This window comes from Notothenia rossii (assembly GCF_949606895.1).
Source record: "Notothenia rossii genome assembly, chromosome: 11".
NCBI classification, from domain to species: domain Eukaryota; kingdom Metazoa; phylum Chordata; class Actinopteri; order Perciformes; family Nototheniidae; genus Notothenia; species Notothenia rossii.
In genome coordinates this window covers 29,106,465-29,131,472 of record NC_136910.1, presented here as the reverse complement: position 1 = coordinate 29,131,472, position 25,008 = coordinate 29,106,465, and the positions used below count along the sequence as shown (strand labels likewise).

Sequence of the window (25,008 nt, the reverse complement as noted above, 5' to 3'; positions counted from 1 at the left end):
GAAGCAGCAGCAGCACAGGGTGGCAGCAGGAATGTTATATGCTGTAGTGAGGTGATTTAAAGGTATCAATGAAAGGAAGAAGTGTAGGCTACATGATAAGAAGGGAATACAGTTTGAATTAAAGTAATAAAGTACAGTGTAACACTGTACTTTATTACTTTTGTATGTACAAATACTTTGTTACTGTACGATATCAATAACAATAATCCACAGCTCCTCTCTCTGCTCCAGAGGATAAAAAAAATGTGGGTGCCCCGAAAAAAATGTTCGGGGTACCCAAGCAGCACCCTGCCAAGGCAGTAAACCTAGGGGAAACACTGCTATTGGGTTAAGGGCGAAGCATGATGTAGTCTGCGCCCCACTGGGTCCGCCCGGCACTAGAAGCACAGACATAGCTGCTCAATAACACCCCCTTGCCTGATGTGCCATGCGTAATGGCTCATCACCGTACCTGGAACATAGCAAAACATGCCTATCTTCCCGACGGGGTGAAGGCTGGGAACAATACATACCGGCCGCTGTGGGAAAGTAGAGACGAAAGTCCCACCTCGTCCTGCGATCGTAGTGGGGGAACAGCAGCTCTCTGCGTGCAGACAGGCAGGAGAGCGCACAGCTGGATCCCTGACGTCACTCACTCTGACCAGGCACTCCGTACAAAGTGTGTTAGAGGAAAAAGGAACATCCCTCCAATAAGAAGGGAAATGGGACCGCGGTGAATTTGGTTTTAGGTTGGATATTCGACGAACATTCACGGACCCGCCAGCAGCATCAGTTTCCCCGGGGAGATCTTCTCCGCGAAACGGAGGGGACCATCAACAAATGACTTTTCAATTACAAAAGAACATTTTTCTTTTTAATAAATCGACAGCTTCCCGATCGAGTGAATGTGAAGCAAATCACTCAAAAATAAATGCTGGGTCAAAGAGCTACACTGGCTGTATAGGATACTGTACACCTCTTTTTATTGCATTTTAACCCTCTATATATTTTATATTAATATTTTTGATTGAAAAATGAGCTTATTTCTTCAATACCTTCCAGGTCATGTGACCTAAACACTCAAAATCAATGTTGGGTCAAAGAACTACACTGGCTGAATAGGACACACCTCTTTTTATTGCATTTTAATACTTAAAATATTGTTATATTAATATTTTGATTGAAAAATTAGCTTATTTCTTCAATACCTTCCTAGTCATGTGACCGATTCACTCAAAATCAATGCTGGGTCAAAGAACTACACTGGCCGAATAGGACACACCTCTTTTTATTGCATTTTAATAGTTAAAATATTTTTATATTAATATTTTGATTCGAAAATGAGCTTATTTCTTCAATACCTTCCAGGTCATGTGACCGATTCACTCAAAATCAATGTTGGGTCAAAGAACTACACTGGCTGAATAGGACACACCTCTTTTTATCGCATTTTAATACTTACATAATATTTATATTAATATTTTTATGGAAAAATGAGCTTATGTCTTCAATACCTTCCTGGTCATGTGACCGATTCACTCAAAATTAATGCTGGGTCAAAGAACTAAACTGGCTGAATAGGACACACCTCTTTTTATTGCATTTTAATAGTTAAAATATTTTTATATTAATATTTTGATTCGAAAATGAGCTTATTTCTTCAATACCTTCCAGGTCATGTGACCGATTCACTCAAAATCAATGTTGGGTCAAAGAACTACACTGGCTGAATAGGACACACCTCTTTTTATTGCATTTTAAACCTCTAAATATTTTATATTAATATTTTGATGCGAAATTGAGCTTATGTCTTCAATACCTTACAGGTCATGTGACCGATTCACTCAAAATCAATGTTGGGTCAAAGAACTACACTGTCTGAATAGGACACACCTCTTTTTATTACATTTTAATACTTAAATAATTTTTATATAAATATTTTGATGCAAAAATGAGCTTATTTCTTCAATACCTTCCAGGTCATGTGACCGATTTACTCAAAATCAATGTTGGGTCAAAGAACTACACCGGCTGAATAGGACACACCTCTTTTTATTCCATTTTAACCCTCTAAATATTTTTATATTAGTATTTTGATGGAAAATTTAGCTTATTTCTTCAATACCTTCCTGGTCATGTGACCGATTCACTCAAAATCAATGTTGGGTCAAAGAACTACACTGGCTAAATAGGACACACCTCTTTTTATTGCATTTTAATACTTAAAATATTGTTATATTAATATTTTAATGCGAAATTGAGCTTATTTCTTCAATACCTTCCAGGTCATGTGACCGATTCACTCAAAATCAATGTTGGGTCAAAGAACTACACTGGCTGAATAGGACACACCTCTTTTTATTGCATTTTAATACTTAAATAATTGTTATATTAATATTTTTGATTGAAAAATTAGCTTATTTCTTCAATACTTTCCAGGTCATGTGGCCTAATCACTCAAAATCAATGTTGGGTCAAAGAACTACACGGGCTGAATAGGACACACCTCTTTTTATTGCATTTTAACCCACTAAATATTTTATATAAATATTTTGATGCAAAAATGAGCTTATTTCTTCAATACCTTCGAGGTCATGTGACCGATTCACTCAAAATCAATATTGGGTCAAAGAACTACACTGGCTGAATAGGACACACCTCTTTTTATTTCATTTTAATACTTAAAATATTTTTATATTAATATTTTGATTGAAAAATGAGATTATTTCTTCAATACCTTCCAGGTCATTTGACCTAATCACTCAAAATCAATGTTGGGCCAAAGAACTACACTGGCTGAATAGGACACACCTCTTTTATTGCATTTTAACGCTCTAAATATTTTATAATAATATTTTTGATGGAAAAATGAGCTTATTGCTTCAATGTAGGAGCCTGTGACCTAAGATGTTCATCGTGATAACTACACTGTATGTTCGTACGAATAAAAACCTTGAACCTTGATTAATTTATTAAAGTGCTACTTGTTGTTTTGCCAGCTGACCGGCTGGTTCTGTGGCTCGTCTTGTTTTTTTTAACTAGCAGATGCTCAATCTAAGTCTGTTCTTCAAAGTCACTGTCGGACTCAGAATTCTCAGAAATATGATCCTCACATTCTGATACACCTTCCTCTTCCTCTACATCATCATCAAATGGTTCTCTCTCTTCCAAAATCATTTGCAAGGCCCTCTGAGCAGAGAATAATTTGGTCATCTTGATCAGTTGTGATAAGACACACACACACACACACACACACACACACACACACACACACACACACACACACACACACACACACACACACACACACACACACACACACACACACACACACACACACACACACACACACACACACACACACACACACACACACACACACACACACACACACACACACACACACACACACACACGCACAATTTCCACACTTGTGTTAGCCCCGAACATCCTGTATGTAATATAAATGTGTAGGGGGGGTGTACAGTGGGTGGTCATTGAAAATGTGTTCTGATATATGTTCTTCACAGAAAATTAGCCAACACCATTGAGTGTGAGTTTGAACAAATAATGTATTATATTATTTTTCTTTAGATAAATAATGAAACACTATACAAGGGTTAATATTAATTATTTTTTGTATGGAAAATTCTGTTTATTTTTTCAATAGCTTCTCTGTCATGTGACCGAATGTCACACTCAATTTTGTTTTAACAGCTTCTCTGTCATGTGACAGAAGCCCAGGGACGTGTGTTTGGCTGGACAGGAAGGAAAGAACGAGGGCATATGGAGTGGAGACCATCACGTTTGCCAAAGCAAGCCCATTTAGCAGTGTTCCTCCATGGCTTTTCCCAGAAGCTAAAATAGATATGAGTATCATAGAAAGGAAAAAAGAGTGGCAAATAAATGAAGTGGGAATTAAAACAAGTATGTATCTGAATGAAAAGTACTACAATTACCTACAAATGTACACAGATGCATCTAAGAACAAAGAAGAGTGTGTTGGAGTTGGTATATACATCCCAGACTTTAAAATATCAATCTCAAAAAGAGCGTCTGATCAATTATCAGTATAGCAGAAATGCTTGCTGTAATAATAGGATTACAGTGGGTTGAAGAGGTCAGACCAGATAGGGTGGTGATATGCACAGATTCATTGTCCATATTAAAAAGCATACAGTCAACAACAACTGTCAGAGAAGATATTCTCATAGAACTTAACCATAGCCTGTTAAGACTGCACAGAGGCGGTATAGATCTGCGCTTCTGTTGGGTGCCTGCACATGAGGGGGGGAAAGGGAACGAGTGTGCTGATAAATGAGCAAAAAGTGCACTACAAAAGGAAATAACATTACAGTTCAACTTGGAGAAGGAAAAGCAGTAATTAAGAAAAAAGGGATGGAGATCTGGCTGAAAAGGTGGGAGGAAGACCAGAAAGGCAAAGAGTATCACAAAGTCCAAAAGACAATTACAATTAATATTTATAAAGAAAGAAACAGAAGGGAGGAAATCATGATAGACTCAGACTAAATCCCACAGCTTTGAATGGTACTCTGTATATCATGGGGAAAAGTGACAGTGACAAGTGTGGGAACTGTGGAGTTAAAGAACATGTAGAACATATTTTTATAAATACTTTTTTAAAATTTTATATTCAATGTTACAAAACAAAAATGATCACGTTCAAGTCTTAAATTCATCCTGAGGCCTTAGTTTTGGTTTCAAATTACACAACATCATGTATGTGTTGCTTCTTTGGGGCTTGTTTTCATCGACCTATTTCTCTCAAATCTGGCAACAGAGTGGGCAGGGCGCAGTGTCTAATTGTAGCAATAAGCTAACGAGTACTGATAAGCTTTATTTTGTTTTGATCCAATGCTGCACAACTGAACTGATCCAATGCTGCTGTGAAAAAAAGAAGCTATATCCATGTTGGATAGAATATCCAATTTAAATAAAAAAATAACCTTAAGGGACAACTTGAATGCTTTTTTTCTCTTAATGCATTGCATAAAGATCGGATCGGGAAAAATCGGTATGGGCAAATTGTCAAAATCAAATGATCGGAATCGGTGCGGGAGCAAAAAAAGGTGATCGGGACATCCCTAATTGTGATATCTATAAAGCTGAAAGAGAAAAACTAAAGGATGAAGTTATTGAGGCAGAGAGGGAGAGGGGTTGGTATTCTGGGAACAGAAGGAGAAGGAGAGGGAGCTACCAGAAAGGCACTGTTTACCTTCCTGAGTGAAACTGGGGTAGGGCGAATTATTATTATTAATATTAGGTCAGGAAAGATCTAGGTTTTTTGTTTTTATTTTATTTATTTAATATTTTTTGTTGATTTATTTATCTGGCCCAACATTGATTTTGAGTGATTAGGTCACATGACCAGGAAGGTATTGAAGAAATAAGCTAATTTTTGCATCAAAATATTAATATACAAATTATTTAAGTATTAAAATGCAATAAAAAGATGTGTGTCCTATTCAGCCAGTGTAGTTCTTTGACCCAACATTGATTTTGAGTTATTAGGTCACATGACCTGGAAGGTATTGAAGAAATAAGCTCATTTTTCCATCCAAATATTAATTTAAAAATATTTACAGGGTTAAAATGCAATAAAAAGAGGTGTGTCCTATTCAGCCAGTGTAGTTCTTTGGCCCAACATTGATTTTGAGTGATTAGGTCACATGACCTGGAAGGTATTGAAGAAATAAGCTCATTTTTTAATTAAAATATTAATATAAAATATTTTAAGTATTAAAATGCAATAAAAAGAGGTGTGTCCTATTCAGCCAGTGTAGTTCTTTGACCCAACATTAATTTTGAGTTAATCGGTCACATGACCAGGAAGGTATTGAAGAAATAAGCTCAATTTCACATTAAAATATTAATATAAACATATTTTAAGTATTAAAATGCAATAAAAAGAGGTGTGTCCTATTTAGCCAGTGTAGTTCTTTGACCCAACATTGATTTTGAGTGATTAGGTCACATGACCTGGAAGGTATTGAAGAAATAAGCTAATGTTTCCATCAAAATATTAATATAAAAATATTTAGAGGGTTAAAATGGAATAAAAAGAGGTGTGTCCGATTCAGCCGGTGTAGTTCTTTGACCCAACCTTGATTTTGAGTGAATCGGTCACATTATCTGGAAGGTATTGAAGAAATAAGCTAATTTTTCCATCAAAATATTAATATAAAAATATTTAGAGGGTTAAAATGGAATAAAAAGAGGTGTGTCCTATTCAGCCGGTGTAGTTCTTTGACCCAACATTGATTTTGAGTGAATCGGTCACATGACCTGGAAGGTATTGAAGAAATAAGCTCATTTTTCCATCAAAATATTAATATAAAAATATTTAGAGGGTTAAAATGGAATAAAAAGAGGTGTGTCCTATTCAGCCGGTGTAGTTCTTTGACCCAACATTGATTTTGAGTGAATCGGTCACATGACCAGGAAGGTATTGAAGAAATAAGCTCATTTTCGCATTAAAATATTAATATACAAATATTTTAAGTATTAAAATGCAATAAAAAGAGGTGTGTCCTATTTAGCCAGTTTAGTTCCTTGACCCAACATTGATTTTGAGTGAATCGGTCACATGACCTGGAAGTTATTGAAGAAATAAGCAAATGTTTCCATCAAAATATTAATAAAACGTATTTAAAGTATTAAAATGTGTGTTCAATAAATGTATGCTCTGGAGTGAATTTGCTTCACATTTGCATCATGATCGAGAAGCTGTCGATTTATTGAAAAGAACATTTTTCTTGTGTAATTGTAAAAGTCATTTGTTGATGGTCCCTAAGTGAAAGCCTCGTTTCGTGGAGAAGATCTCTCCGTTAAACTGACGCTGCTGGCGGTTCCACGAATGTCCGTCGAATATCCAACCTAAAACCAAATTCACCGCGGTGGAAAAGGGCCGCTCTCCACGTGCCAAAAGGCAGGAGAGAGCCGCACAGCTGGCTCCCTGACGTCACTCACCCCGACAGGACACTCAGTACAGGGTGTGTCAGAGAGGAATGGGAGACATCCCTCAAATAAAAATGAATAAATGAACAGGGGGAAGACCAAGATGCAGCCGTGCAAATATCTTCCACTGAGATTCCTCCGTGCAAAGCCGTGGAGGAGGAAATTCCTCTGGTGGAGTGCGCCTTGATGTTCTCCGGGGGCTCCACCCCAGAGGAGACATATGCCTGTGACACAGCCTCACACAGCCAGTGTGACAGCCGTTGTGCAGACAGAGGTTGCCCGATCGAGCTCTCTCTATACTGCACGAACAGGCGCTGAGAACGGCGCCAGGCCGCCGTGCGCGCCACATAGCAGGACAGCGCGCGCACCGGACAGAGGAGATTTAGAAAAATAGCGGGGGTAAAAACCGCGCAAGACACTGTTCCTGGGATGACAGGAGTGTTTCTTGTATCCCATGGAACTGCTGGGGGGAGAGGCTTCTCTGTGAAGTGCCGTAATGGTCTTCATGGTGACGAGCCACGCCATCGCCGCCGCTGCCCGTGAGGCAAAAGGACTGCGAGGGAGTTTCCACACGCTGCCTTTCACTCCGTCTCTCCTCATGAGGCGTGTACACGCCCAGGGGATGAATAGAGGTGTGTGCAGTGCTGTCCACACGAGGCGTTATAACAGCGCTCATGGGTTTATTATGACCGTGTGTAGGAGGCGTATCTCGGACAGAGGAATGCCGCGAGCTCTGCAGGTTATTAACCGAGGTTAAAACCGGCAGGCTTCTGCAGCGAGCCCTGCTGTCTACTTTATCAACAGATTAGTGGCAGCCGGCTTAATTAGCGAGCTCTGCAGGTTATTAAGCGATAGGTTAAAACCAGCAGGCTTCTTGCAGCGAGACCTGGCGCCGTGGCACTGCGGGCGCTACCGCTGGGGGCACTCAGCCTGGAATACTGCTCATTCCCCCGTTCTGGCTTCTCTGTGATGCCATTGCCCTCGCCGACACTGTGAGGCGAAAGGGCTGCCAGGAAGCCTCCACACGCTGCGTTTCACTCCGACTCTCATCATGAGGCGCGTACACGCTCAGGGGATGGAGGTGTGTGCAGTGCTGCCCACATGAGGCGTTATACCGGCGCTCATGGGTTATGACCGTGTGTAGGAGGCGTATCTCGGACAGAGGAATGCCGCAAGCTCTGCAGGTTTATTAACCGATAGGTTAATACCAGCAGGCTTCTGCAGGGAGCCCTGCTGCCTACTTAATCAACGGATTAGTGGCAGCCGGCTTAATTATCGACTCCGCTTCCTCGGAGGCTCTCGCGGAGCCGACCAGGAGCGGGGGAGCCTCACTCCCATTTGACTCGCCGCCGGGAGACCCTGTCTCCGGGGTGGCGGGGGAGCGGAGACGTGGGACGGAGCCCCTGCAGCCGCCGGGGCGGTTGCTGTGGGCGTCTCTCCGCTTGCGGCCTCCTGTGGCCGGCGTGGACGCCGCGGCTGCTGCGGGCGTTGGTGCCGCTGTGGCAGCTCAGCTGACTGGAGCCAGCTGTACATGCTGGCGAATGCCGTCCACCTGTTCCGCGGCCGTCTTCATGAACTGGGGTCCGAACAGCCCGTCCGGGCTGATTGGAGCATCCAGTAGCACTTTTCTGGCCGTCTCCGTAACAGACGCCGCCGCGCTGTGGTGACGGAGAGGGGGAAAGCATGTTCGGCCGCCAAGCTGGCACCCTGCTCCGACTCTGTCTCCCCCGTCCGGGGGAGAGGAGGGAGGGGAGAACCGAACGGTGAACCGTGGAGGGAGGCGGGGCAGGAGTTGCTTCGGACTCCTGCCCGGCACTCTGCCCCAGGGACACGAGGCCCCGTCCGCGGGCTCGTAAGCCTGGACGGGCCAATCGTCCTCCTCGGCTACAGCAGCAAGAGTGTCCGCTCTCCGCTTCCTGTCGCCCGAGGGGAGACGAGCGCAGTGCATGCTACCTGCTGGTTTAGAGCCGCGTACGCGTGCTCTGACTCCCGGCAGGATTCGCATACTGCTTTTATCTCTGCAGGTCATAACTCATTATGAACCCAGAGCCACATGAGGGACAACCACGGACGCAGTTGTTGCTCATGATGATTCTCAATTGCTGTGCTTCAGAAACTGTGCTGGTTTGCTGAAAAAAAGAGGGAACAGATTGCCGGGCCACCTTCCTATTTATACCGGAAGGAGGCCCGAGGGTGGGGCCCACCTTGCGGGTGGGCGTGGACTACAAGTGTTTCAGTGCTGTGCGGGGGCGCAGGGGGATTACCCAATAGCGATAGCCTTAGAGGGCGAAGCCATATACGAAATAGAACATGAAATGCTACATGATGTGTGTGTGTGTGTTTGTGCTCTGCTCTGCTCCGTGTGTGTGTGTGTGTGTGTGTGTGTGTGTGTGTGTGCATGGGCGAGGGAAGGGGGGTGCTGAGGGCGCTGCAGCACCCCCTAGCGGCAGGCAGGGGGTGCGGCGCTCCCCTGTCTGAATTATTATTTGACGGTTATTGCTGCTCCCGCTGTGCATAATCTGTGTAATATGTAGCCAATAAATTCCACATTGTTGGTAAAATAATATTTTGGCCTGCCCCGAATGTTTTTTCTGTAGCCCCGGACAATTCTACCTCAATAATATAATACATTAACCGTGCTTTACGTGAACCTCATCAAGACACTAGAAAGGACGGCAGGACTGTAATTTCCCGTGTTCAGTGAATGCAACAGAGGCAAGACACCAGACCAATCAGAGAGTTGCATGGAAATAAAAGTGTGCTTGTGTCATTCAAGCTCGCGGCTCTCTGTGTGTGCGGAAATAGCGCATTTAGTGTGTGTGAGAGAGGGGGAGAGAGAGAGGGACCGGTGCCAGCAGCAGGGACCGTGTTGTTAGCATCTGGTTAGCAAGCTGCACTAACGGACATACGGAGCTGTTTGTTCCACAACAAGCTGGAGGAGAGCTCTCCTCTCAGACTGAGAGGCTCAGGTGAGCTAAAGGACTCTCTGAGTGTTTAGATAGTTAACTTTAGTCTAAGTTATCTCAGTGGGTCTCAAACGGTTTGGTCAAAAATTATTCAAAAGATTATTTCCGTGGCACACCTTCATATGATCATTATAGTTATAAAAAAAATAAGAGAATAAAGGAAAAACAGTTATGAAATACTATATGGCAGTAAAACAAGAATACAGTTTGAAAGGGGAGTGATTTGTAAAATATCCATAAAGAAAAAGAACATCTGCTTACAGTTGTCTTTCATCTGGGTGTTGAGAGATGTATCCATAGATCTCTTAATGTTGCTCTCAAAGTGCACCAGATTGATGCTTTTAACTTCAATATTTAAAAAAAATCTTCCCGGGGGAGCATCCCCCCAGACCCCCCTAGAGGAGGTGAGGTCCGCTCCCCACTCGTAAAAAAATAGCACTTTACCCCTGCCTATATGCCGTGAGCTGATTATCGAGCCTTCATTGTAACAGTCGCGGGTCTAATGTGTGTTTGCGTGTGGGGAGTTTTTTTGTGCGTGCTCTATAGTGCCCGTAATAGTGTTCACTGGAGTCCAGCACCTCAGCACCCCCGCTCAAAATACATTCCTGTGTGTGTGTGTGTGTGTGTGTGTGTGTGTGTGTGTGTGTGTGTGTGTGTGTGTGTGTGTGTGTGTGTGTGTGTGTGTGTGTGTGTGTGTGTGTGTGTGTGTGTGTGTGTGTGTGTGTGTGTGTGTGTGTGTGTGTGTGTGTGTGTGTGTGTGTGTGTGTGTGTGTGTGTGTGTGTGTGTGTGTGTGTGTGTGTGCTCTGATCTGCTCTGCTCTGCTCTGCTCTGCTCTGCTCTGCTCCGTGTGTGTCCGACACCGGCATTTGTTTTCAAATGACCATGAACAGTAGGCCTAATTTACACACATCTTGCTAACTCCATATTTGCATTCCCAAGTGAAATAAGTTTGTTTAATCCTAATCTCGATGTAGGCTAGTGCTAAATGCTGTCGGAGTGCACCGGAACGAACGCCACTATCATATCTTCTGAAAACAAGAGGCCACGAATAACATCTCGTGCGCACAAATTAATAAAATGTGGCCTCGTTTTATTTATTTTTCTCTCTGAACCCTCCAGGGCTCCGTACAAAACACAACATGCTAAAACATTTTGCATATAAACTATGACTGGTAAAAGCCACACACACACACACACACACACACACACACACACACACACACACACACACACACACACACACACACACACACACACACACACACACACACACACACACACACACACACACACACACACACACACACACACACACACACACACACACACATGAAAACACCACTCAAAAACACTGTCCGTGTTTTGGCAGCTGCTCTTCATTGTTTGCCCATGAATTCGTGCATTTAGACACACTTCTCCCAACAATAGAGTGAAACTCTGCCGCTGATTTAATGAGTGAAGAATGTGTTGATGAAATGAAAACCAACCCTGAGGCTCGCCAGCAATTGTTTCACAGATTTTATTTTCATCTGCCTCTATCTGAACCTAACCTGTATTTAGCAGCAATATTAATTAAAAAATCACATCATGCAGGGGACTATATAAGGTATATAAGGGAAGGTTAATATCAGCATGTAGTCTCCCTACTGGGACATGTCTCCATGCTTTAATGTTCAAAAAGCTCTTAATTGTTCTCATACTGCCTGTGCTGCAGCACCTCTTTTCACCCTCTGTCTGAAACCAGAGCCCATCTGCTCTGATAGGTTAGCTGGTCGGCTCTGTTTTGATTGGTCAACCGCTTGGATATGTCCCACCCCTTAGTCTACAATGTACAATGTGTTGGAGCGCTAGCCAAAGAAGAGCGAGTGGTCCATAGTGATGTCACTATGTTACGGAAGTATTATTTACTTGTTTTTAATGTTGTCTTGCCTTTGTATCCACTGTTTTTGATTGCTCTCTTGCTTCCTTCTGGTGTTCTTTGTTTGTGAAGCTCTACATGTAGCGGTAGTTTTGAAAGTTGCAATATAAATGAAGCTATTATAACAATGATTATTATTGATCATTTTATATCATTATCCGCTTTGTTTCTCATGAATGTGCATGTCCATCACACTGTAAAAAGAAAAACTGTAAAAAAAACGGTAAAAAGTCTGGCAGCTGTGCTTCCAAACACTTACCGTCAAATTACAGTGAAATACCCTAATCACAATAATTTGAAGAAAACGTAAATTCACAGTAAATATAATTAATTTCCATTACAGAGAAACACTGTTAATTTACGGGTATCTTCCCTTATTTATTACGGACATAATTTAACCCTTTTTTTCTAAATTATTACAATCAAACACCTTCAATAAAGTGACAGAACTTAAAGTTCAGCAGTGAAATACTGCTTTTTTACAGGTTTATTCTAAATGATTACGGTCAAACACCTTCAATAAAATGACAGAACTTAAAGTTCAGCCGTGAAACACTGTTATTTTACAGGTTTATCTGCTCTTTTACAGTCAATAACCTTTGATAAAAGTATAGTACTAATACTTTAACGTGCAAACAGTGTAATTTTACAGATTTATCCTCTCTTACAGTCAATAACCTTTAATAAAAGTACAGCACTAATACTTCTACGGGCAAAAAACCCGTAATAAAAACTGTGAAATGACTGGCAGCAGCGGCTGCCAAACAAAAACCATAAAATTAAAGTAAAAATACTTTAACTGAAATAAAGTGCAAACGCAATTAATATACAGGAATTGTCCTTAAAGATTTTACAGGAAAACACTTTCCTCTCTTTTCAAAATCCATTGTCTTAAAATGTTACATTCAAATACTTTGAAGGGGACCTATCATGCAAAATGCACTTTTGTACGTCTTTCATACATGAATATGTGTCCCCGGTGTGTCAGGGAACTCACCAAGTGTCAGAAAACACAACCCTCTCTATTTTCCTCCATACCCAAATCTCTAAAAACGGGGCTGCAACGGATCTGATTCAGACTGATCCAGATTTGAAAATTCTCTGACGTCAGGAATGAGGAGCTCCGCCTATATCAAATCAAATCAAGTTTTATTTATATAGCACATTTATAAACGATTTTTGGTCAAGCCAAAGTGCTGTACATATAATACAAATAGCCTACAGTAGAGACACTTTACAGCTAATACAACAGCAGAGATTGTTGAGAATATCAGTATGGGAAAAAACAACACCCTCTATCCTTACCCCTAGATTCCACCGGGTCCGTCTGCGGCGCGTTACGGCTGCACCGCATGTTGTGTTTTGTATCGCGGCCACTCTAGTCAATGGGAGCTATTCCACCACACGCGGCGCGTTGCGGCTCAGAAGCGTCCCAGAAGTGGCCCAGAAGCGGCTCGGCGCAGGGCTCCTCTAAAATTAGGATGAATCCTATTTTTGTCGCGGCGCAGCCGTAACGTAGGCAGGAAGTGGAACGGTCAGAGCATCCGGGCCAGGCCCATCCCCCACATATACTAATTTTGCAGACCCCCCCTCCTTCATCACAACACCTTCACGACACGCACAATGGACGAGGAGCTTTTCATTCTGGAGGTGGAAAAACACACTATTTTATATGATGTAACCTATGCGTTTTACAAGGACAACATCAGAAAGGACAAGGCCTGGTTTTTTAATCGCTGGAGTATATAGCATATATATATACACACACACAAACTAATTTTGCAGACCCTATCCCTCCGTAGTCTTTCAAGTAGGAGGAGAAATGCCAGCGTTCTCCTCCGGTTTACAGGCACTGTGTACATTATATATATATATAGAATAATTATGATGATAAATGCATTTTTTTACCACTAAAATACAGCAACACATCTTTGATTCATGTCATTTATAACTGGGATATTATAATTATTATTAACTTTTTCTGTACAAAGTAGCCTGTCCAGGAAATATGCCCAAATCAACAAAAACTGCGAGCCGGCAGGCAAGACGCTCCGCTTCTGAAATGCTTCTGAAACGCGTCCGGTAGGGTATGACGCCGGGGGAGGCCGGACCAAAACCGCGGCGCAGCCGTAACGCGCCGCAGACGGACCCGGTGGAATCTAGGGTTTCGACCCTCACATCGTACAAGGAAAAACTACCGGAGAAAAACCCACAGTTTAAAGGGAAACAATGGGAGAAACCTCAGGGAGAGCAACAGAGGAGGGATCCCTCTCCCAGGACGGACAGATGTGCAATAGATGCCGTGTGTAAATTGAAAAGATAATACATTTTACAGCATAGGTATTCCAAATGTTAGGAAATGCATGTGTCTGTAATAAGAAGATGAATCTACGAAGATGTCAATTACAATCCTGTGGTAGCCTTCAGGGAGGCAGCATGACGAGACCCAGGCAGGACCGCAGAGACAGGTTTAGCCACGACCCGAAACCCACGACTTAATCCAGAACTCAGGATAGAGGATCCAGGACACAGGACCACAGCAAGAAGATCAGCCTCGACTCCGGATCCCAGCGTAGATATAGACACAAAACAAGAAAACATTTGGCAGGGTTAATCGGAACAAGAGAATACACAGACACAGACAAACAGACAGAAGAACAAGCACACCCTTAGAATTGGTTGAGGGCAAAGGGTAGCAAGTAAGAGATTAAGAAACATAAGTGGAGAGGCACACTCAGGGAACAAGGTCCCCACTGGAGCCTTAGTTGGAAATTGATGAGAGATAGGGAGGTACGCTGTGTCTACGAATCGTAACACTCCCCGGCCTGTCTAAGCCACTCTGCAAACCATTTCCCTCTAATAAAACCTCCAGAGGTTAGAGAGGGAAAAGGTCCTGGATAAAAGTTATGCTTGATAAGAGAAGCCTAGAAGGCCAGAGAGAAAAAGTGAGTTTTAAGTGTTGATTTAAAAAAAAAAAACAGGGTCTGGGCCGACATCACATAGAGGGGCAAAGTGTTCCAGAGCCTGGGGCCCGCTGCTGCGAATGCTCGGTGCACTCGGGTTTTGAGCCTGGTCTTAGGCACTATCAACAGCAGCTGATCAGCCGACCTTAAGGCTCTGCCTGGGGTGTAGCGATGGAGGAGTTCGGCTACATAGGCCGGACCCAGCCCATTTAGGGCTTTGAAAACAAATAAAAGGATTTTAATCTATTTCTGAACCGAACTGGAAGCCAGTGCAATGAGGCCAGAATTGGAGTGATGTGGTCACGCTTTTTATGGCCAGTTAGAAGACGTGAAGCTGCGTTCTGCACTAGCCGCAGGCGTCTAATTGAGGCCTGGTCCATACCCACATACAGAGCGTTGCAGTAATCCAGTCTCGAGGTAACAAAGGCGTTAATAAACCTTTCTAGGACTTTAAAAGATCAAAACGACTTGGTCTTAGCCAATAGTCGTATTTAAAAAAAAAAGCAGGTCTTGAATACGGTGCTGACCTGCTTATCAAATTTAAAAGTCCTACTGAAGGTCACTCCAAGGTTCATGACAGAGGGGAGGATGTTTTTATTGAGGGAGCCTAGAATATCAACCGGAGAGGCTGGAGGTCGGGGTCCAAAAAGATGACCTCGGTCTGGCTCTTGTTGAGGGTGAGGAAGTTTTGGCTCAGCCAGGATTTAATCTCTGTTAAGCAGTCCATCAGCTGCTGTAGTGAGTTGGCATTTTGATTGAGAGGCAGATGGACCTGTACATCGTCAGCGTAGCAATGGAAGGGGATGTTGTGTTTTGCGAGAAATGAACCTAGGGGCAGTATGTACAGTAGAAAAAGGATGGGGCCCAGAATCGAGCCTTGGGGAACCCCACAGGTAAGAGGGGCTTTGGCAGAGGAGAAGGCACCTAGCTGCACAGAGAGGCTACGGTCTGTCAGGTAGGACCTGAACCATGCAAGGGCAGAGCCTGTGATGCCTGCGGACTGTTCAAGCTGTGACAACAGGATGCTATGGTCCACAGTGTCAAAGGCAGCTGTCAGGTCCAACAGCACCAAGACAGCTGGCTAGGAGCAGATCATTAAAAACTCTTAAAAGGGCTGTTTCAGCACTGTGCATGGGTTTGAAGCCAGACTGAAACTTTTCGTGGTTGCCATGTGTGGTTAAAAACGACTGCAGCTGGACGTAGACTACTCGCTCCAGGGCTTTAGATAAAAAGGTAGCTGTGAGATGGGCCTAACATTTGTGAGAATGGAAGGGTCGAGATTTTTCTTTTAGCTGGGAAACATCCTGAGCTAAGAGAGGTGTTTACAAGCAATAAAACACTTGCTCCAACTGATTCAAAAATATCTCTAAGGAAGTGAGAGGGAATGCTGTCTGAGGTGCAGTTTGTCGGCCGCAGGTGCTTGCCTACATCCGAGAGAGAAGAAAGGGATACAGGCTCAAAGTGGTCGAGGACAGCAGGGCACAGAAAAGGAGCAGAATCTGGGGTAGCACTAGTGTGGGCTAGCCTAAGCGCAGATACTTTTTCGATAAAACATTTAATAAATGTATCGCAGAGGGTAGTCGATGGCACAATTGGAGAAACATCACAAGGATTAATGATCGAGTTGAGGACATTAAAAATAACCTGAGGTTTATGGCTGTTTTGGAGATTAACAGAGAAATGTGCTCTGTTTTGGCTGCTTTGACCGCCGTCTGGTAGTCGGAAAGGCAAGCACGAAGGATTTCTAAGGAGACATGGAATTTATCCTTTTTCCTTTTTCTCTCTGCACGCCTGCAAGCGCGTCTAAGAGCTCGAGTACAGTCATTAAGCCACGGCTCCAAAAGAACTTTGGTGCGTCTAAGCGTAAAAGGAGCAACAGAATCCAGTATTAGTGTGCATGTCGAGTCAAACATGGAGATAAGCTCATCAGCACTAAGAGCACAGTTCACCTCTAACTTACAGATCGGAGAAGCATTAACGTGATTCGACTCTTGCAGAAGGGATCGAGGTTGTAAACAGAACCGGTAAATGGTCTGAGATACGCGTTGCTGCACAGATTTCATCCACAGATGTCATTAGACAGTCCAAACGATAATACTAAATCCAAGGTGTGTCCTTTATCGTGTGTTGGGCCAGCCATGGACTGAATGAGACCGAGAGAGTCGAGGAGATTTAAAAAGTCCCTAACCAGAGGTTTGGAGTTGCAGCACACATGGACATTAAAGTCTCCGCAGATCAACACACGATCATATTTCACCATGATCCCGGACAGAAAGTCAGAAAGGTCATTTATGAAATCCTTATTGGACTTTGGTGGACGATACACGACTGCGCAGATCACGAGAGGTGAAGAAGTCTTGTTTGGTATCGACCTAGCGTTTAGCAAAGCCATGCAGAGTTTTCTCTCCGGAGGTGCCGAAGGTGTAGTGCGTCTAAGCGGACGAAGATGTGCGTGTTGAACGCTGCGCGGACCGGGAGCAGTCAGTCGGGCAGGAGGAGCTGCCAGCGGGCCCAGCAGAGGCCGCACTTAACTTGCCTTGCCTTGGCAAGATGAAAAAAATGAAAGACATTCAGACAAAGGCATTTAAAAACAGTCATTAAAAAGAAAAGATAATAAAAGAAATATTAAAAGAAAAAATACATGAATAAAAAAGTACATGAATAAAAAGTTACAGTGCAGTTTAAGATATGAATAGGTCACACAGAAGTTCCACTTTACTGATGAACACCACGGCTCTGTTTCAAAAAGATAAGTCTTCAGCCTGGATTTAAAAGTGGTAAGACTTGCAGCGGACCTGCAGGTTTCTGGGAGTTTGTTCCAGATATTTGGAGCATAATAACTGAACACTGCTTTACCATGTTTAGTTCTGACTGTGGGGACAGAAAGCTGACCAGTCCCTGAAGACCTGAGAGATCTGGATGGTTCATAATTTAGCAGTAGGTCAGAAATGTATTTTGGGCCTAAACCATTCAAAGCTTTATAAACCAGCAGCAGTATTTTTGAAATCTATTCTTTGACACACAGGAAGCCAGTGTAAAGATTTCAGAACAGGAGTGATGTGATCCACTTTCTTAGTGTTAGTGAGGACTCGAGCAGCAGCGTTCTGAATCAGCTGCAGCTTTCTAATAGATTTTTTTTTAAGTGAGACCTGTAAAGACACCATTAGAGTAGTCCAGTCTACTGAAGATAAAAGATATAAAGCAAGTTTTTCCAAATCCTGCTGGGACATTACTCTTTTAATCCTAGATATGTTCTTTAGGTGATAGTAAGCTAATTTAGTAGTCGTTTTAATGTGAATGTTGAAACTCAGGTCAGAGTCCATGACTACACCTAGATTTCTTGCTTTATCTGTTGTTTTGAATATTACAGACTGAAGCTCAGCGCTAACTTTTATACGTTCTGCCTTGGCTCCAAAAACCATTACCTCAGTTTTATCTTTGTTTAATTGGAGAAAGTTCTGACACATCCAGTCATTGATTTGTTCAATGCACTTACTCAGTGTTTTAACTGGAGAATAGTCTCCTGGTGAAATGGTTATGTAAATGTGTGTATCATCCGCATAGCTATGGTAACTTATTTTGTTATTTTTCATTATCTGAGCCACTGGTAGCATGTAGATGTTAAAGAGAAGAGGCCCCAAGATGGAGCCTTGAGGAACCCCACATGTCATATTTGTCAACTCAGATTTGTATTTACCTATAGAAACAAAGTTGTTTCTGTCCTTTAAGTAGGAATCAAACCAATTTAGAACTTTTTCCGAAAGTCACACCCAGTTTTCTAGTCGGTCTATTAATATGTTGTGGTCAACAGTGTCAAACGCAGCACTGAGATCTAATAATACTAACACTGAAGTTCTGCCACTGTCTGTGTTTAAGTGGATGTCATTGAAGACCTTTACAAGAGAAGTCTCAGTGCTGTGGTTTGGACGACATCCTGACTGGAACACATCCAAACAGTTATTTAGATGCAAGAATTTACTCAACTGTTGAAAGACTACTTTTTCAATGATTTTACCTAGAAATGCCAGTTTTGATATGGGCCTGTACTGTAGTTGTTCATTACTGAAGCATATAGATTAGGGATGTGCATCTCCATCACTGAGGCCGATGCGATGCGCATCTCGATACGTTGCCACGATACGATACATAAACGATACCTTTGAAACACCAGGCGATGCGATACGATACGATTCACCCCTGTTGCGATACAGTTCGATACGATTTGATTCAACATTATGCGATTCGGGGCGATACGATGCGATTCAACACGATGCAAAAATAATGATACTTCAATATGGTACGACAGAGGATTTTTGTTTTATTCCTTATATGCAGCAAATCATACATTAACAAAAAAGTGCTTTACATATTTGGTACTGCCGTTTATTTTTTTACCTTTAAAAGCTCTCCAGAGTACAGTACGATTGTATAACACCTCACAGTTAAACAATGTAAGGATGCATTGCTCATGATTAACAATGTGCAAATAACAGCTACCATAGAGCAATGCCCATACAGCTGCCAGCCTGATGTGCTTAACACTCAGAGGCTAACTCACCAGAGAGCAGAAAGCAGTGGTTTCTATCTGAACAATAAAGAAAACAAATAACCTTTCACAAACAGGTATTTCATAACTGCTTACAGTAAGGAAGACATTTAAATTATTATTGGCCGTCACAGGCTGCTGTAAGCTAAACACCTCTCTCTGACAGAACACCTCACTGAGTGATTTAACTCATATGTCTCACTTTCAGGTCTCTCTTTTCAGCCGCAGACCCCACGTCGCCTCTTTATGTGCGTCGCTAAGTTCCTCGTACTACTTGTGTACTTTAAAGCGGCTCGGCATCGTTAACAATTTGCGAGTGATTTTTCAAGTTGACCGTCTGTAGTAATAGTGCCGCGCACATATACCATCAGGACGTTACTGATGGGGTGCGGCTGCGGAGTGATACTGTGTGTATGCAAGTCCGCATCTAGGACGGATCTATGTATCATGGCTGTAGACCTGTTAAGTAATAAAGATACCTCATACAAAGGTCTACGGATACCTTATTACTCTCCATGACCTGCGGTCAACTATATAGCATAAATGACTATTACACCGTCTTTCTTGAACAATCCCAAGTGTTGCCACACGTTTGATTTGTAGGTATTTTTCGGTGCGCTGTGTTTCTCTTTCTCCTCAACTTCCGTGTGTGTTGATAACTGGGACTCTCGTTCTCCTTAGTGGCGAAGCAAATATCAAAGATCGTCTCTGCTGAGCGTTGACAAGATGAGGGGATTTTGTATGAATGAATCGGTTTTTTACCGATGCAAAGACGCTACGCAATCGATGCATCGCGAGTTCAACCCGGTTCAACCCAAACTGTAGTCGATGTGCACTCTTTCAACCGGTGCACTCGCATCTTGAACGTTTATGCCGGTGCACCGATGCGAATCGGTGAATCTTAACATCTCTAATCTAGATTATTATTTTTTAAGAGCGGTTTAATGACTGCAGTTTTCAGGGCCTGTGGAAAAACACCTGAGTGAAGAGACTTGTTTACTATATGAAGTAGAACCGAGGCCATGCAAGGAAAAACATTTTTGAAAAATCCTGTTGGAATAATATCAAGGCAGCAGGAGGAGGATTTCAGAAGTTGTATAATGTCCTCTAGGTTTTTATCATTAATCTGATGGAATTGTGTCATGGTGTTTGAATTGATTTTAAGTGGACACAGAGACAAAACATTTGCTGTACCTGATGCAGAGGCACTGACTGCTTGTCTGATTTTCTGAATTTTGTCATTGAAGAAGGAGGCAAATTCATTGCACGCCCTGGTGGATAGAAATTCAGAGGCTACTGACACTGGGGGGTCAGTTAGTCTGTCGACGGTAGCAAACAAGGCACGTGCGTTGTTTTTGTTTTTGGCAATGATGTCAGAGAAGAAAGACTGTCGGGCAAATTTCAATTCCAAATTATAAAGGCCAAGTCTCTCTTTATAGATTTCAAAGTGAACCTGGAGATTTGTTTTTCGCCACCTGCGTTCAGCTTTTCGACACTCTCTTTTTTCTGTTTTCACGGTCATGGCCTTTCTCCATGGAGATATTTTCTTCCCAGTCACTTCCTTTACCCTAGTTGGAGCAATGGCGTCTATAAAAATTTTCATTTTTGAATTAAAATGATCTACTAGCTCATTTACTGAGATGTTAGCATGGGCAAGTGTGGAATAAAAACTCTGAGTAAACATTTCCCTAGTATTTTCAGTTAAATATCGCTTTGTGGTTACCTCTTTTTGAACATTTTTGTGAACAGAAATAGAGCTCTCAAAGAAAACACAGGAATGATCAGAGAGTGCATCATCAGTCACCACAACCTTAGAGATTTTCAGACCCTTTGAGATAATTAAGTCCAGAGTGTGCCCCTTATTATGCGTGGGCTCCGTCACATGCTGAGTCAGTCCATAGTTATCAAGAACAGAAAACAGTTCTTTAGCCCCTCTGTGCTGGGGGTTGTCAACATGGATGTTAAAATCACCAACAATGACTAGACGGTCAAAGTCAATACACACTATAGACAGCAACTCGGTAAAATCATCAAAAAAGCTTGCACAGTATTTGGGTGGTCTATAGATATTTAGGAACAGAGCTCGAGAGGAGCATTTCAGCTGAAGGGCCACATATTCAAAATAAGCAAAGTTCCCATAAGATGTCTTCCTGCATTGAAGGGAATCGTTGAACAAAATAGCAACTCTACCCCCTTTCTTATGCATTCTTTCCTGACTCATAAAACTAAAGTTAGGAGGGGTTGATTCGATAAGAACAGCTGCACGGTTATTTTGTTCAATCCATGTTTCCGTTAAAAACATAAAATCGAGATTGTGCTCAGTGATAAAATCATTGATTAAAAATGTTTTACCTGCCAAAGGCCTGACATTTAATAAAGCTAGTTTAAGTTTGTTAAATACACTATCAGTCAGATTTTTTTGTGGCAAGCTGTGGCTGACATGGAATCACTTCTAAATTTGATAAACTCACACAAACTTTTGAGCGCTTCCTGTGTCTAATCTGATTCACCGCTCTTAATCTATTACCTATCAACACAGATATCGGCAAAGCTACTGGCAGGCAGGGCCCCGGCTTGTCCTGGAAAGAGTTGAGAGTGCCATACGCCCTTGAGCCTGGACCCAGCATATATCAGTCAGTGTTTGCGTTTTTTACACACACATTCTTATCAGGCTTCGGAGACAGCAGTCTTGAAGGGGGGGGAGGACCTTTTGGTCCGGATGATTGTGGTAGGCATGGTGACGGGGGAGGTGGTGCGCGTCTCTGCTTCTGTGATTTTGATGGGCGTCGTTGAGGAGCGGGGGTAAAGGACATGCTGCCAGCCCTGCGTATCGCCTTAGTTTGGTTATTGATCTCCAGGAAGGAATCAGTGCCAACCCTCTGTATCTCCTTCATGTGTTCAGCGATCTCCAGGAGGGTGGGCGAGGGTGAACGGAGAGTAGAGAGAGCTGTGGGGTGAAGGAAGAGTATCCTCAGAGGTGATAGGGGGGGTGAAGGGCGGTGGAGACTCCTCCATTTGTCTCCCAAATTCAAGACCTTCCTCAGGCGGGTGCAGTGGTAGATTTTCAAGGTTTTCTGAGCGATGTGTTGTGTCTTTCTCTTGTTTTGATTCCTCTTGTTGCTTGTCCTTGGCAGGGAACAGATTGATGACGCAGGCAGTTGAATATGTTAGAGATAAACAATTTCACTCCTGACTTGTTCAGACAAACTCCATTTGCCTTAAAAACATGTCTGCGTTCCCAGAAAAAGTTAAAGTTGTCAATACAATGGACAGAATGGTCAGTGCAGGCAGCTGAAAGCCAGGTGTTCAGTGCAAACAGTCTGCTGAATCTCTCCACTCCTCTTCTGACTGGCGGTAGAGGGCCACTGATGAACACCTCTGCATTTAGAGAGCTGACAGTTTCCAACATACATTTAAATTCTTCTTTCAGCACTTCTGACTGTTGTTTCACAACATCATTTGTTCCAATGTGCAGTACCACATTTTTCACAGTCTGATGTTCAGCCCCAATATACAAGATCTTCTCAGCCAAGTCAGAGACCATATCCTTGGGAAAACATAGTACTTTGGTGTTGTTCTTACTACACAGACTTTTTACATCTCTTACAGCAGAGTCACCCACAATCAGAGTTTCAGGCCCAGTCGTTAGCTTTCCTTCTAGCTTTTTACTTTGGGAGTAGCTATTGGTCCTTACCCTGCTGTGTGAAGAGGACAGGTTATTGAGGTCATCAGAAAGAGATCTCCGGTTCTGGGCCAGTGGAGCATATCTGTTCTGGATTGGCACACTCGGTGGTTTAGGAGGATTGTTTTTAGTTCTCCATTTAGCAGCTGTCCACGGCTGTTTCCTAGTATTAATAGGGGTTGAAGAGGCGCTCTTCCTGGGAGATAACAATGCAGGCCAGCCGGTCGCATCACAGATTTCAGAGCGCTGGGCTCTGCCTATTGTTCGTCCTCCCAAATCCCATGGAAATGATTTTCTCTTCGGCCTTGTGCCCAGAGAGTTCGAGGGAGGACTACCACTTGTAGATTTATTACCTGTAGATTTATTACCCGGTACACAGCCCTCCTGTTCCTTGGAATCCTTGTAGCTGCTAACTGGCTTTGAGTTAGCATGCCTTTGTCCATTATTTTGCAACACTGGTAAAGTGGTGTCATTCCAACCTATTCCATTCACTTCCACGTTAACTTCCAACCGTTGCAGTTTCATTTCCAACACAGCCATCTTCTGTAAAAGTTTGTGGAAGTCATCTGTAGAGAAAGGAGGCATTTTGCTGGTAACTAGCTTAAGCTTAATAGCATGCTGTACCAGGCTTTAGCTGTTGCTTGGCCACGCTACTGTAAGACTGAGGTCGTCGTAAAAATATTGAAATATGGCTGAAACCCTCCATCTATTTACGAAGAATAACTGTCCCAGTGATATATTAATGTCCAGGATTGCAGTTTATTTAAATCTAACTTAAAAACATGGTTAGTGGAAAGTCAGCTGTCAACACTGACACAATCTGCACTTTACAGCGCTCTGTTTGTACATGTGCCTTGACCTTTTGCTATCTGTCTGCTTTGTGAATATGTATATTAGTTTAGTTTTTATGTTTTTATGTTTTTATATATGTTTTTATCATAATATAAGCATCTCTGTTGAATGTTGTTTTACTGATTATATTTACCTATATTTGAAGTGAATTTCTGTTTTTAGGATGACTTTTAACATCTGTCAAGGGACTACAGACGAAAAATAGCCTGTTTGCTAACTCTGGCGCATTTACAGAAATGTCAATCAATGTGCACTGTCCCTGTCAAATAAATATATAAATAAATAAATAAAATAAGGAGCCGCTGCTCGAAGTTTTCAGAAAAAGAAAAATAGAAAAACAGCATAAAAAAGTAAGCAGAGGCAAGAGCAAGCAGAAACGTGTCTGCACTGTAAGAAGGCTGGGAGTAGTGAAAAGACTTGAACCAACTTCCTGGGCCAGTGAATCTTAGAGACAAGCTGTCCTTATTGTCTCTGTTAATAAATGAAGTCTCAGTTAATAAATTAAAGTAAAAAGTTTGCATATTTGAAATTAAATGTTTAAAGAAAAAACTTGATTCTAAACACGACATTGACAATGTGTTCTGCTTTTCATGAAAAGTGTTCATATTCCCTCTCGTTAAAATTGCACATTATTACTATAAGTCTTTATTTGTTTTAATTTTAACTTTACATTTTTAATTAAGTAATAGTTGAACATATGTGACCTCTTTCTCACTCAAAGATAGAAAAAGGGAAACCACCGGATGCAGAGAGGGAGGGGGCAAGAGACAATAAAAGATGATGTGTAAAGAGATACGGGGGGCTTTTGAGAGCTTGAGGACTTTTTGAGGCTATATTTTGGGTCTTGGGCCTTGGGCTCTATGGGTACTACCCTATATGCAAGCATTCTCCTACATTACATTACATTACATTGCATTTAGCTGACGCTTTTATCCAAAGCGACTTACAATAAGTGCATTCGACCAGGAAGATACAACCTTGAAGAAAACAGAATCATATAAGTACATCAGGTTTCATAGATCCAAACATTTCAAGTGCTACTCAACTGGCTTTGGAAAGCCAGCCCTTTATTAGTATATAAGTGCTTTTTTAGTAATTCAATCGCTCGAAGTGGAGTCTAAAG

The 25,008-nt window shown here is 42.3% G+C and overlaps 1 protein-coding gene and 1 long non-coding RNA gene across 3 annotated transcripts in view; both read left to right on the top strand.

The window, feature by feature from the left end:
* LOC307023593 (rho GTPase-activating protein 21-B-like) overlaps window positions 1–25,008 on the top strand; it is a 234,573-nt gene that overhangs the window by 30,961 nt on the left and 178,604 nt on the right. The gene's annotated exons all lie outside the window — the stretch shown is intronic.
* The window catches only part of LOC307023594, a 67,971-nt gene that overhangs the window by 29,910 nt on the left and 13,053 nt on the right, over window positions 1–25,008 (top strand). Inside the window, exon 1 of one of the 2 annotated variants that reach the window (XR_013803745.1) lies at window positions 9,438–9,926. The exons of the other annotated variant lie outside the window; for it this stretch is intronic. This is a non-coding gene — a long non-coding RNA (uncharacterized lncRNA). Of the gene's footprint in view, window positions 1–9,437; window positions 9,927–25,008 lie in introns of those variants that run through there. 2 annotated transcript variants of the gene reach the window in all.